The sequence below is a fragment of the Alexandromys fortis genome, unplaced genomic scaffold, assembly GCF_014885135.2.
Source record: "Alexandromys fortis isolate MF-2015 unplaced genomic scaffold, M_Fortis_MF-2015_v1.1 scaffold_139, whole genome shotgun sequence".
In the NCBI taxonomy this organism is placed as follows: Eukaryota; Metazoa; Chordata; class Mammalia; order Rodentia; family Cricetidae; genus Alexandromys; species Alexandromys fortis.
In genome coordinates this window covers 3,074,795-3,087,662 of record NW_026068020.1, presented here as the reverse complement: position 1 = coordinate 3,087,662, position 12,868 = coordinate 3,074,795, and the positions used below count along the sequence as shown (strand labels likewise).

Genomic DNA, 12,868 nt, shown 5'->3' with positions numbered 1-12,868 from the left:
CTGTCTCTCTGTGGCACAGATTTCTAGGGATTTAGAGGTAGGTGGTACTGTAGTCGCTGATTCTAAAGGGAGAGGCAGGACCACATCTACATTTGATCAGTACTGTGGTGTCGGTCATTTCCTGTTGGTCATTCAGTCTGTCCTAACACACCTGTGTCCAACAGTAGACTGTGACCTTCTATTTTGATCAGCACAGTGGTGTTTCTCTTGATTGTTTGCACATCAGAAGTAAAAATTTTACCCTGTGAGATGAGATGCTAACACTCCCTCCCCCCGATCTGCAGAGTGGGAGTTTACCACCGCACTGACAGGCACACAGCTGAGGACTCTTGGATCTGAGAGACAGAATTCAGGATCTTTCTCTCACACCCTCACCTGCCCACCTGTCCATCCTCTGACTGTGGGCCTTGGATCTAGGGCAGTTGTTCTGTGTGATGGAAGATAGAGCTGTGTTCGTGTGATAGGGCAGCACCATGCCCAGCTGTTCCCGACAGGATACAACTGCATCTCTGCGAATGAGGAGGCCTCTGTGTTGCTAGAAGCCCTTGGCCTGGGGAGGTCTGTTTCCTTTGAGCTGCCCTTGTGTTGCTGTCTGAGATGTAGCAGGTAGCAGTTACTGTCTTTGTGCTCATCAAGATCTGACAGCTGGTTTCTGTTCCCTATCCCCTTGATCCACGGGCCCTGCACCAGTGGCAGGACGCAAAGGAACATGCCTTTGGTTCCTCACACTCCTGATTTGCAATCCCAAGATTCTTCTGTGGGGTCAGGGAACTTAGAGCTGGGAGGTGGTTGCACTTTTCCCCGTGAGTTAGCGTAGCCATCTATCCATGCTAACAGAATTGGAGAAACTGTATATAAGGGCTGCAGGATCAACATCTCTTTTACCGTCTTTATTTAGCAGTGCGGAGTCCTGGGTGGTGGGGGTCTCAGGTGTGCAGAAAGTTGTCAGAAGGCTGTAGCTCCATCTTCCCTTCAGGGACTCATCACCCATGTGGGAAGGTACAGCTGTGTAGGAGGACTGTGGTTGGTGCCTGGCTGAAACCGTGTGGCCCTCCAGTTTCTTGTGTTGCTGCTGCCCTCTGATTTGTCCTCTGTGATCCTTCATTTTCCATGGCTATAACAAATCCCCAAGGTTAGTTGCTTTTGAAAACTGGTTTATTTTTAGTTTAGCCCACATTTGAGAGGCTGAATGTCCAAGATCAGTCAGCTCCATGTTTGGGGTCTGGTGAGGGCATCTCAGTCAGAGCATGCATGACAGGGACATGACGAGACAGGAAGCTACAGTGTGGGATGGGATCAGTGTTGCTCTTTACAGCAATGCTACTCCTGAGAATGAGCCATGATCCCTCCAGGCCTGTGTTCGTCCCTTCTGAGCACAGCGTCTCCCATGAGTAGTTTCCCTGCGCTGTTTCCCACCTGTTAAAGGAGTCAAGCTGGGAAGCAGGCTTCCTCTCTGCAAATCTTTGCATACCCACTCACACCATGTCTAAGCCACAGAAATCCCCCAGTGCTAGAGCAATCAACTGGACAGCTGCCACTCTACTGTCCACATGTGTGTCTGCCAGTCTGTGCAGCTCACTGGATTCTCTCCATTCTTGGTCATGGAGTTCGGGGTTGTTCCTCTGGTTTAATACATACAAAATACCTTTGGTTGTAATCCTTACTTGCCCCTGAGATGTTTGGGTATCGAGAGAGGGATAATGTGTCGAGGAGAACAGAAATCCACTCTTTGAGAAGAGAGCTTCCCCTTGGCAGGAACTTCCTGGTGCAATCATCCCAGAGTGTTTTCTTCAGATGCCTCTCGGCAGCGCCTCACAGGGTGGCTCAGTTGTCTTTTCTTGAGTGACACCTTTTTAGTTGACACTTTATTTTGTGGGGGAAGAGAATTGACTTGAAAGCCTTGGAGATGCAGTCCAGAGAAAGCACTTTATGCTTGATGATACTTTTAATTAGTGACTTAGGGCAGATAGTTTGTCTCAGCAAGGAGTCTGTGATCCGTGCACAGAGCTCAGAGGCTGTGGTTTGTGTATAGGCGGTCGGTCTCCTTCATGAGAGTGTATGAGCGAGTGTATTTGTAAATGTGTCTGTGATGTATAATTGACAGCAGAGTCCCAGGAAAGTCCCTTGGCAACTTTGCTTCCTTTAGGAGACAGTCAGGGAGCTCTCGTGGTGGTGTTGAATGGTGGTATCTGCCCTCTGATTTCCCCCAGCATTCTTTGGCTTTAGAAGTCCTGGTGTCCATGGCTATTGAGTGCCCCTCTAGCCTCGGCGTCTTTTGTCACGTCTTGTTTCTCCATGTTGTCATTTCCTTTTTCCCAGGAGAAGAACACCAGTGGGTTGATTCATGGTCTAGCCTACTGTAGTGTGGCTTCATTTGGACTCTAATAACTCCAGGCTCTGTTTCAAATAACAGGTCCCACTCGTCCCCAGCATGGGCTTCTGCTGTTGTTGGTTTGTTTCTTTTTTGGTTTGTTTGCTGAGACTCACCGTGTCATCCAGATTGAACCTTAGCCGCCATCCCAGCCAGCCTCTTGAGGGTTGGAGTTACAATTGAGGGCCACTACAGTCGGCTTAGTGGTGATGGTTAGGATGAACCTTTTTGGAGGACACAGCTCTACTCCATTTGTATGGTGTTTAATCAGGCTCCATACCCAGAGCTCTGGAGGAGGGCTCCCCCTTTATCTCCTCTCCTGGACATGGGCTGATTAGTGCGGCTGGCATTTGAGTCCTACAGGACCACCAGCCTGGGTGTGACCTTCACACCTCCCTTTCAAGGCCCTATTAATAGCTGCTAATTAGAGTTGTGAGCTTTGTTTGTGATTTCACTTTCCCCCTCATGTGTTAGGTGCTTAGCATGCAATGTGCACCTGCCTTCCCTCAGACTGAACCCTTGTGTTTTAAGTGAATCTTAACTCTCTGTGGGAGATTGATAAAAGAATTAGCTTGTCAGCAGCATGTAGGAGGTGTTGGGAATCATGTCTTATCCTAAGACACTTAGCTTTGTGTCCTCCAGGCACGATAGGCCATGGGTCCTGGACAGCCTCTCTAGGTTTTGTTTCTTCCTGTTTGTGGATTGTGGTCCCCAAGGGCTATGCAGATAGAAGGACACAGTGGCCTCAAGGAGGGGGACCGGTCTGTAGTGATGGATTATAGAAGACTTTAACGTTAAAGGCAACAAACCTGAGAGTGGACATAGCCTGCCTTCTTGCAGTGGGAGCGTTGAACGCCCCTAGCTAATACTTCTCACCCACAACCTGCTGATGGGACAGTGTTGAAATTGTGGGTTGAAGTCGTGTTTCAGCAAACCCCCTTTTTTACCCAGATCAAGAATAAACAAACCCACATCTGGGTAAAAATTACAGTAGCTGGAGGCTGAAGCCCACCTGCTCTAGGGCTCACACAGTGCCTGAAGATGTAGGACACCAAGGCACAGTAGGTTCACTCCAAGAGTGACTGTCACCTGCTACAGCTGTAAAGAAGTGACACATCGAGGTGTGGCATGGGAGCTCATGGGCCTAGTGTGCAGTCCACAGGGGTAGAGTTCATGTAAGACAACTTTCTTTTCCCCTGCCTTTTTCACTGCTCATTACCTCTTAGCCAGTTCAAATGTGGAGGCCAAGCTTTAAGATTGTGGTTGTCCTGGCTCTGTCTAGGCTGATAGCCAGTAGGTGCCTGGCCAGGAGCTGGTGTGATGGGGCATACCTCCAGGAGCCCTGTGTTGGCGCCTCTCTGCCCCAGCCCTGTTTCTATACTCTCCTGACTATCCCAGAAATGATTGCATACACCGGCCTCATGTGCAGTACCCCAACTGCACACGTATGAGGGTACACATGCAACATTCTGGAGATCCCCACATCAGGTTTCTTCTCCCCTAGAATCAAAAGGCAAATAATCCAAAGTCTGGTCCTAAGTCACTCATTTTGGCACAAAGTAACCCAAGAAAGGCAGAGGACAGGCAGAGAACAACAGGTGGCTGTTTCACTAGGGAGACACAAGGAAGAGAATGGTAGTGTCTTTCCCACGTGGAAGAGGAATCTGGGTGTTCCCTGCACAACAGAAGAGACTGGAGCAGTTGAGGGAGGTGGAGGAGCCTGTGCATCCTTTCTGTTAGGAAAAGCTGTGGATGTGTGATAGTCATAGCCCCAGGTGAGCAGGAGGTGAGTGCAGTCCTCTAGGTAGGTGTCCTTGGGTGGAGCAGGTCCCCATCCCGTAGAGGCTCAGGTCTTTCTTTTCAGACCCCATGGTCCTTGGGTGTGACTTGTGCATTATCATCCCCTGCGTATCCTAAATGCCCTGGATGACTTAGGATACAGAACAAATGCTGCGTGTGTTGCAGTTTTATATTATTTTGATAATGATGGTATGAGATGTCCGTGCTCGGTGGGAATGGTTTATTTTGGGGGTATTTTGAGCTGGGTTGGGTGGATCTGTGGACGTGCCACAGTGGGAATGGAGAGTTGATTCTGAGAGAGACTGAATGAGGAGGTTTCTGCTGTGCGAGTTGCCCTGGTGAGCCCTAAATGATGCTGCCCACTCCTCATGAATGTCCAGTGACAAACCCCACCAAGTATGATTCCACCCCGAAGAACCAGTGAGATTTTTGTACTTTTTCTAGAGCACAGGTAAGGGGTTAACTGGCAGGAGTGATGACCCCAAAGTAGCTGCCTTGGAAAGTCTTTACCCAGCGTAGATGATGGCTTCCTCATGACCACCTAGATGGAGTCTCCTTCCACTAACCTTTCTAAGCCTGTATACACTACTGCCTCCTGAGACCCTGAGGCCATGTGCAGTCAGAGCCAGTTGTAAACAAATGGCTCTAGGAAGTCTGTCCTACCTACTCATGCTATGCCTGAAGAGGCTTGCTGCTAGCAGCCATGACTGCCGGAGCTGTTGAATAGTCAGGGTTCCCAGCCCTTGGCCTTTTAGCAGCCTTATGACATCCACATTCAGCACGTGATGAAGACGCACCGCCAATCCCCGTCTTTGAGAGAATGTTGGCAGCCCACAGGGCCACCAGCGGTGACTCTTGGAGGAAGGCACAGCTGATCTGATAAAGATGGCCGTTGTTTTCCTCGGAGGACAGCACAATGCAGCTGTCTCAAACCCAGGAAACTAGACTCTTTGAGCCCGAATCACCAAAATTTGACAGTGCTCTTTGTTATGCCCTGCTAACAAGAGAGCAGGCAGCCGACGGGTCACACTCTGTTTCTGAGCTCAGAGCTTACCCGTGTGGTGGTGGTTTACTTTCAGCACAGTGGCTGCACCTTCACCTAGTCCTATTCAGCCAGCTGTTGCAACTCCACAGTAAGCAGCCTGCTTCTCTAAGCAGCAGCCTGGCGGGAATTCTGTTCCACAGATACCGCCCCTTCTTTGCCACTAAAGGTAGCTTTAGCTAAATCTCTATTGTCCTATTTGTAAATAAGACTTGAGGTTGAGAGACTGGGTTGAAAGCTCAGAGAGGCTGGCTTCTCCGAAAGACCCTGGTTTCTGCTTGGCGCAACCAGAAAAAGCTGTACCACTCCAAACCCCACCCTCTTACTTCCCAGGTCTCTCTATCTCTCCCTGATGCCCTCTGGTGCTCTATGATTACTCTTTGTCACTAGTTACTAACTCAGTCTCCTAACACAAGGTTAATTTTATTTAATCAATGAAAATGCAAACTCAGGGTTCACAGTGTGGTCGAATATTCCCAACAGAGTGGTTTTAGATTTGGTGAAAACTTGGCTGGTCTGTGGAAAAGAGTCCAGTTACATTTTGGGAGGAAGACAAACTGAGACATGTGTGGTCAGTTGAGATGGGCATGTATGATGGGGTGGTTCTAGAAAGGGAGAACCAACAGAAGGGGAACCAAATGCACCCCATAACCCGGCAGCATTTAAGAATGCAGTTCAAAGCTGCTACGGAGATTGTCCTGCCTACTCCTGCTATGCCTGAAGAGGCTGCTGCTAGCAGCCATGACTGCCTGGGGCTGTTGAGTGGTCAGGGTTCCCAGCCCTTCTTGGCCTTGCAACTTTCAGCATGCAATGAAGACCCAGTGATTTGTGTAGAGCGCCCAGAGAATCTCTGCCTTTGTATAATGACAGCCCTGTCTCTGCAGAACCACGGGTGGCCCTTCCTGTGTGGGCCTGTCTTATGTGGGCCTGTCTTGTGGGTGTCATGAGAAGTTCCACCTCTCCTCCCGTTTGGATCCTCGGTTCTGGCAGGCTCAGCTCCCACTGGTGTCCTCACAGCTGTGACTGCAGCCACTAGTGCTGTCCTCTGCTTGAGGACCCATCCAGTATTTTGGGGTAGTCTACATGAGACCATCAGACATCTTCAGGGTATCTCAGGCATCCCCCCAGGTGAAGGTAAGACCAATAAAGGTACAGCCTACATGTCACCTGGGACCACCGCTTAAAACGAGCATCCTAGACCAGAGAATGGGATGTGAACTGGTTGGTCCCCTCTCCCAGGTCTGGAAGCTCTAGGCTCTTTGCCACCTTCATGGATAAGTACAAGATCATGGGTGTCATGTGCAGTAGAAGCCAGGGCACCAGGTTTCCCATGTGGGCTTTGAGTTGCTTTCTCTCTTTTTCTAGAATTGCTCATGTCACGTGCTTCAGCGGGTTCCTGGTGGTCACTTAACATCCAGCAGTTGCCTGAGAGTCACTGTCCCATACCTCAGTCTTGATATCCCCCAAAGAGCCTGCCTGGAATGGCCTCCTAACATGTGTCTGGCTAGCATCAGGCTATAGTGAGTGTGTTCTCAGAAGCACGTGGATCTGAAATAGTTTGTTAGTGGATGTTTACTTAGTCTCCTAGAAACAAACGCTGCGGTAAACACCCAGCCTGATTTCTCAGGGACGCTGAAACACATTTAAGCTGTCAACTCCTAGTAACTTTCCCAAATCCAGTAAACTTTTAGACTCCAGTCAGCTACGATCACTGCACAGATGTTAGGCTTCTTTTCAAACTGTTCTTGGATCCTGTGTAATGTCAAGCATAACAGAAATCCATTCAACCCTAATAAAACTGGAGTGGTTTTAAAATCCGCCCATTTATGTTTTTTAAGGCGAATTTCACCATGTTGCTTGCGACCAAGTGGTTAGGGTTATCTGTGAGTCTTGAGTTGTATGGGCCCACTGGTTGGTTGGTTCCCTAGGCCAGTTCCGCTGCTTTTCTGGTCCCTAATGGGGAAGTCACCTACCTGCCCTTCTGTGTTGTCATTCTGTCTGTGGCAGTCTGCATCTCTGCCCCCAGTGATACTGTGTAAGACAGGGGAAGGACATTGATTTGTTTCTTTTATTAGACTTTGAAGGACATAATGAAAGAGAAGCATATGCTGTGAACAAGGGGAAAAGGGCGACAAAGCCAGGACGAGGAGGTTGTCATGTTTCTGGCATCCGTGAGTCTGGCAGAACAAAATGTGTTTTTCAGTTGGTTGGCAGGAACTCTGGGTTGTCCATGTTTTTATCATTACTTCAGCAAGAAGCTGAAGACTCACTGGATGCCGGTCCAGGGCCTGGGGTTGGCGTGTGCATCCAGGAAGAAGTTGTTTCCTGGGTGATTACTTGGAAGTGATTCATATCTGGCCACATGCAGGTCTTCCAGCTCTCTAGCTAGGTTAGACCCGCTGGCATGCACGGAGAAGGGTCCAGCTTCTCATGGTCACTGGACATGCACTGGGTGCCATTGGTCTCCAGTCAGAAACAGCCAAGCTAGCTTTCTACACAGCTGTTGCTGTCCCAGGAACTGTAAGAGTTGAGCATAGCCATTTATTTTTTAATTTACTTTTATTTTTGGAACAGGGTTTGGCATATCCTAGATTGTCCTTGACTTCACTGTGTAGCTTCTGATCCACCTGCTTCAACTTCTCCAATGCTGGGATTGCAGGTGTGCATCGCCATGTCTAGTTTATGCATGCTGCAAATAGAACCAAGGCTTCATGCATGCTAGACAGGCACTGTAGCAACCAAGCTGTATTCTCAGTGCAGCAGCAACATTCCTAACAGGGAAAGCACAGCCGTCTAGGCAGCTTCACACGTACAGTTACAAGTTCTTTCCCAGAGATGTTTTACCTCCATAGGCGATTCTTACACTGAAGTCCATCACCTGTACCTGCCTGTCTTTAATTTAGGAATCTATTATTCCTGGACCCCGTATCTAGTGCTTGTATCTACTGTTGTTTGTCTTTGACTTTGAACTCTGGTGGGCAACCCACTTCCACCTTTTTTTTTTTTTTTTTTTTTTTTTTTTTTTTTTTTGGTTTTTCAAGATAGGGTTTCTCTGTAGCTTTGGAGCCTGTCCTGGAACTAGCTCTTGTAGACCAGGCTGGCCTCGAACTCACAGAGATCCCGCCTGCCTCTGCCTCCCAAGTGCTGGGATTAAAGGCGTGCACCACCACCACCCGGCTCCCGCTTCCACTTTTAAAGCACCTCCCTGCTGAGATCTGGTTGCCACAAGACTGGTTTACTTTACCAGTTTGCACTCACAGGCCAGGGGCAAGGGATAGGAGACCCATCCAAAGGGACACAAATAGGGAGGGTAGGCTTCATGACTTGTGTTCCTGGAGCAGCTAAGGGGCATATTTGGACCTTGGTACACGCAGATCCACGGGGCACCCCCCCCCTTACATGTCCCACCCTAACACTCAACAAGCTGGTTGATTAGCTCTCCCCATGTGATCCAAGCATTTTATTGATGCCTCTTTGTCCATGGTGCTCATAACTGGTAAAGAGAAAAGTTGATTGTTTTTCTCTTTTACTTTTCAATTCTTAGTGTTTCTCTTTTTAGCAAAAAATATTCAGGAACTGTTCTGATTAGCTTTGCTCACATCACATGCCTTTCTTTGATCACAATCAGCATGTCTGGGCATAAAAAAATACGTTCTGATGAGCCATTCTCTTGGAGTATAGCAGTGAGATCTGCCTCCCTCTTGGCTCCTGAACTTTTGGTATGGAGGTAGATCCAAGCACTGTGTTATATCTACAGAGTAGCAAGTGTTCTTAGAAATTTTAACCAGTGGGCTTGTCCATTGCATCTCATCTACCTATGACTTGGCATGCATAGTGGATCTGAAAACAATGTATGTATTCTCAGACAGGTGTCTCCATGACTTCATGATGTTTCCTGGAAATGTTTCCCTCCTGGTCCATGCAAGGACGTGTGTGCTTGTCATAACTACGATGGGTACAGATCACAACACCCAAGGAAGACTGGGACTAGCACTGTGTGTGTGTATCAATACAGATGGAACCTCATACCAACCGCAGATTACAGATGACAACAGCTTCTTGTGACCCTAATGAGTTTGTGTAATTGTTGTATCTTTGATTGGCCCAGACCAAAAGGGAGACCAGATAAAACTGGTAGTGCCGTCCAGCCTGCGTCCATAGAGGTTTCCAGGGTGTACTGTCTTAGGATCTAGGCAGAGGCACTCGTGGTGTGTGATACACAACTCTTCCTGGGCCTGAGGCTGGCCTAATCCCTGTGACCATGACGTCAGCACATGTGACCAGCAGTTTCTATCTTCTGAGCCTCACTGCTTATTGATACACATTTAAATTTAACACCGTGACAGACAGGAGGAGAGGAAGTAACGAGACACAACTGTTGTTCCTTGAGGGCCAAATGAGTAAACCAGCTGTGAGGAAAGGACAGTGTGTGGCCACAGGGGAGGGGAGAGGCTTGATGACAGAACCAGTCCACACCTCCTACCCTTTGCACACCGGTAAGAAGATGGCTGAAGCTGCATGAAGTAAGGTTCAATGCCTGCATAGAACAGGGCTAAAAAATTGTCACAGCCGTCACCATCAACTAGAAGTGACAGTAACATAGTACAGACTTAGAAGGTGACGATGGAGGTAGACAGGAGTTCCCAGAACACCTCTGGACTTTGGAATTGACTCAGATTATGGTGGAGGTGATCTGCTGGACCCCAACACCCCAGAGCCCCTCTGCACTCAACTATTGTGTCCTACCCATCAAGATTGTTGACTTCTTCAGCACATAGCAGCTTGGGGGAGGCGGGCACACCAGCATCAGTGGCACATAGACCTTGCTCCTAGATCTTCCAGATGCAAGTTAGTCTTGGAGGAAGCAAGCTGTTAGGCTTGGACTTAGCCATAGGGCCAGTAGCTCCATCCCCAGGAAGAGGGCACAAAGACATTTTGCCAGCTCTGTATGGACAGCTGGTGTGGTGATGGGTACTCCCCAGCGTGAGGTTCTGGTCCTCTCAATGATGAGTCCCCTTTGGGAGGAGCAGAAGCTGGAGGCAAGACATACTGCGTTCCATCTAGTAAACAAGTGATGTAGGATCACAGCACAGATAATGTCCCAGAGACCTGGGGCAGAACAGGTGTGACTTTCAGAACACTAAGTATGTGCTTCTACAAAAGGAATATTCAAAGTGCAGACTGGCATCTAGCTCAGTGACGGGGGTGTGGTGTGGTGTGGTGTTGGTTGGCTGGCTGGAGCCCTGGGTTCCATCTCTGGAGGGGTAGGGGGACCCAGGAGAAACTTTCAGCAAGGATCACCTTGATCAGAATTGTTACTGCCTGGGAGCTAAGAAATAAAAAGAGACATTGGAAGAGCCTAAAATAACTTTCTGGTCTTTTGTGAAAATTACTTCTTCTACGGCACAGTCAGGCACAGCTCAGTGATGGGACTGTCTGAGAAGTGGGTCTCGTAGCCCATGTCACCACTGTGTGGACATCAGCAGCTGTCTCGATACAGCCTCGGGGAGTAGTGGTGTAACAGTGTATATAATCTAGGATTTCTACTCTCCAGCCTCTGCTGCCCCGGACAAACCCTCTCTTGGCTCCCAAGTTGTTCTCTGCCAAATTTTAGACATTGGCCCCCATTGTTATTGTTGGGTCCTTTGTTTTAGTGAACACCGGACTGTAACAGGTGTTACTGTTGGCTTTGTCACGTGGAGCGGGAAACATTGGTGAACAGCTTCCTTCTGCAGCTTGGGATTTGTGTTCCCTTCTTCTGAGGTTACTTCACCACCTCCTCCCCTCTCCAGTGGGATCTTTGCCCAACATCTTGCTCTTATTGTTTCCCCTTGTCTGCCCAGTTACTCTCTTGGTGGAGACTGGAGCCCTATTGACGTTTTGAGGGGATATCGGTACCAGTCAGGGTTATACACACTAAGGCCTCAAGACCGTAGTGCCTGTTCCTCCAAAGTGCCCTTTTTAGACCTCCATCAGGTGTCTCAACAGCGGCAGTGGAGAAGGGCTGTGGGACCTTGGGAGCCTCACTGTCACCAGCCTTGGTAGTCACAGCTTTAGATTGGTGCAGGTATTTTGCCTGCCTCTCTAGTTGCCTTGCTAGGAAGGGAGCACTCTTCCTGTTAGGGATCAGGGCTCTGCTGCTCCTGTGCATTGGCCGACGGCCCTCTCCCAGCGTCCTTCGTGTGTCCTGGGGTGTGGAACGTCACTGACTTTTGCTCAGATTGTTGGGGTCACAGGCATTGCATCTCCAAGTGGGGAGCCTTTGTCACAGTCTTTCCTAGGAGCCAGGTGTGCAAGAGAACTCTGTTTCTTCAGTGGAGTCTAAGGTTCTCCCCACAGCCTTGCCCCGTACTGGTCCATCTCATTCTGCCCTTTCCTCGCCTCTTCCAGGAATGGAAGAGTCAGTTCAGTCCTTCTCCTTGCCCTCCTCCTTTTCCTCTGGCATGGACTTAAGTGGCGTCACCTTAGGTCAGCCTCCTCCCGCAGTGTCCCACCCACGGAGACCCTGGGCAGGCTCCGTGGTTAGCCCCCACTCACTCTTAGCACACTGCTGTTGTCAGTTTTTTTTTCCCACCATAAGCTTAAAAAGCATGGCAGTGGAAATCTGTTTTGGTTAAGTTTTATAAACTAGTATATTACCAAATAATGCCTGTTCCCACTGAAAAAATACTATGTGGTCCAAAATTCCTTTTAAATATCACAATACTAAACTTTTCCAAAGCCCCAATCTCATAAAGTACTGACTTAACATAGTTTTAAAAGCCACATTAATTTTTAAAGGAGTTTGGCACGTTTGTGATTTGGTTTGTTTTCTGTTCTCTTAGGGAGAGCCCAGAGGCCTGCCGCCCTCTGTGCTTCTCAGTCCCCTTTGCTTAGATGACAGGGAGACCACGATGCTTGCAGGGACATTTCCAGCTTCATCATGAAACTGAGGGGAAAAGAAAGTTATCTTCTAAAAGTGGAGGAAACTAGCGCCATCCATTTCTGTTCTTCCTCCTTTGTCGGCACCAGGGCTCTGGGCCAACTGGCACCTGCTGCAAGGGTCACTGGGTTAGGCTCAGTTGTGAGAATGAGTCCTCCCCTTTGTAGGGGCCTTAAACGCAGCTTCAGTGTAACTTTATTCAGGCCCTCATTTGTGCGTGTATGATCAGACAGTCAACGCAAATAAGACCTGGTTTCTGAAGGGGGTCTGTCCTCTTGGTCTGTGAGGCATAGGGATAGTTTTGAGCTATAGTCCTCTGAGTGTGGAGTGGGAGAAGACTTAATCCAGTTCCCTTCGTCTTCCACATAGTCCCAGAGTGAGGAGAATGACACACAGGCTCGTGGACTGTCTGCAGACAGGGTCACGTTAGGGTCATGTGGAGCTTGGCATTCACTTGGAAGAGTGGAAGGTTGAGGAATCGGATGTTCCGCTCTCCTGCAGGCTGACTGAGGGAAGGGCTTTCTGTACCTTAGTGTCTGAACGGCTCCCAAGAGGCCCTGGGCTTGTCTTTGCTGAATGTGTCACAGACAGTTGTGGGGATAACTCAGTGAGATGCTTGGCAGTGTCGGTGTGAGAGGGCACTTAGCATTGTCGGCGCTCTTGGTTGCTTGGAGAACTGTTGATGCAGTAACAACTTTTAGTCCAGTTACTGAGAATGATGAAACAGGAACGG

General features: G+C 48.9%; 1 protein-coding gene across 5 annotated transcripts in view; it reads left to right on the top strand.

Annotated features, from left to right (window-relative positions):
* Agap1 (ArfGAP with GTPase domain, ankyrin repeat and PH domain 1) overlaps positions 1–12,868 on the top strand; it is a 446,708-nt gene that overhangs the window by 154,945 nt on the left and 278,895 nt on the right. The gene's annotated exons all lie outside the window — the stretch shown is intronic.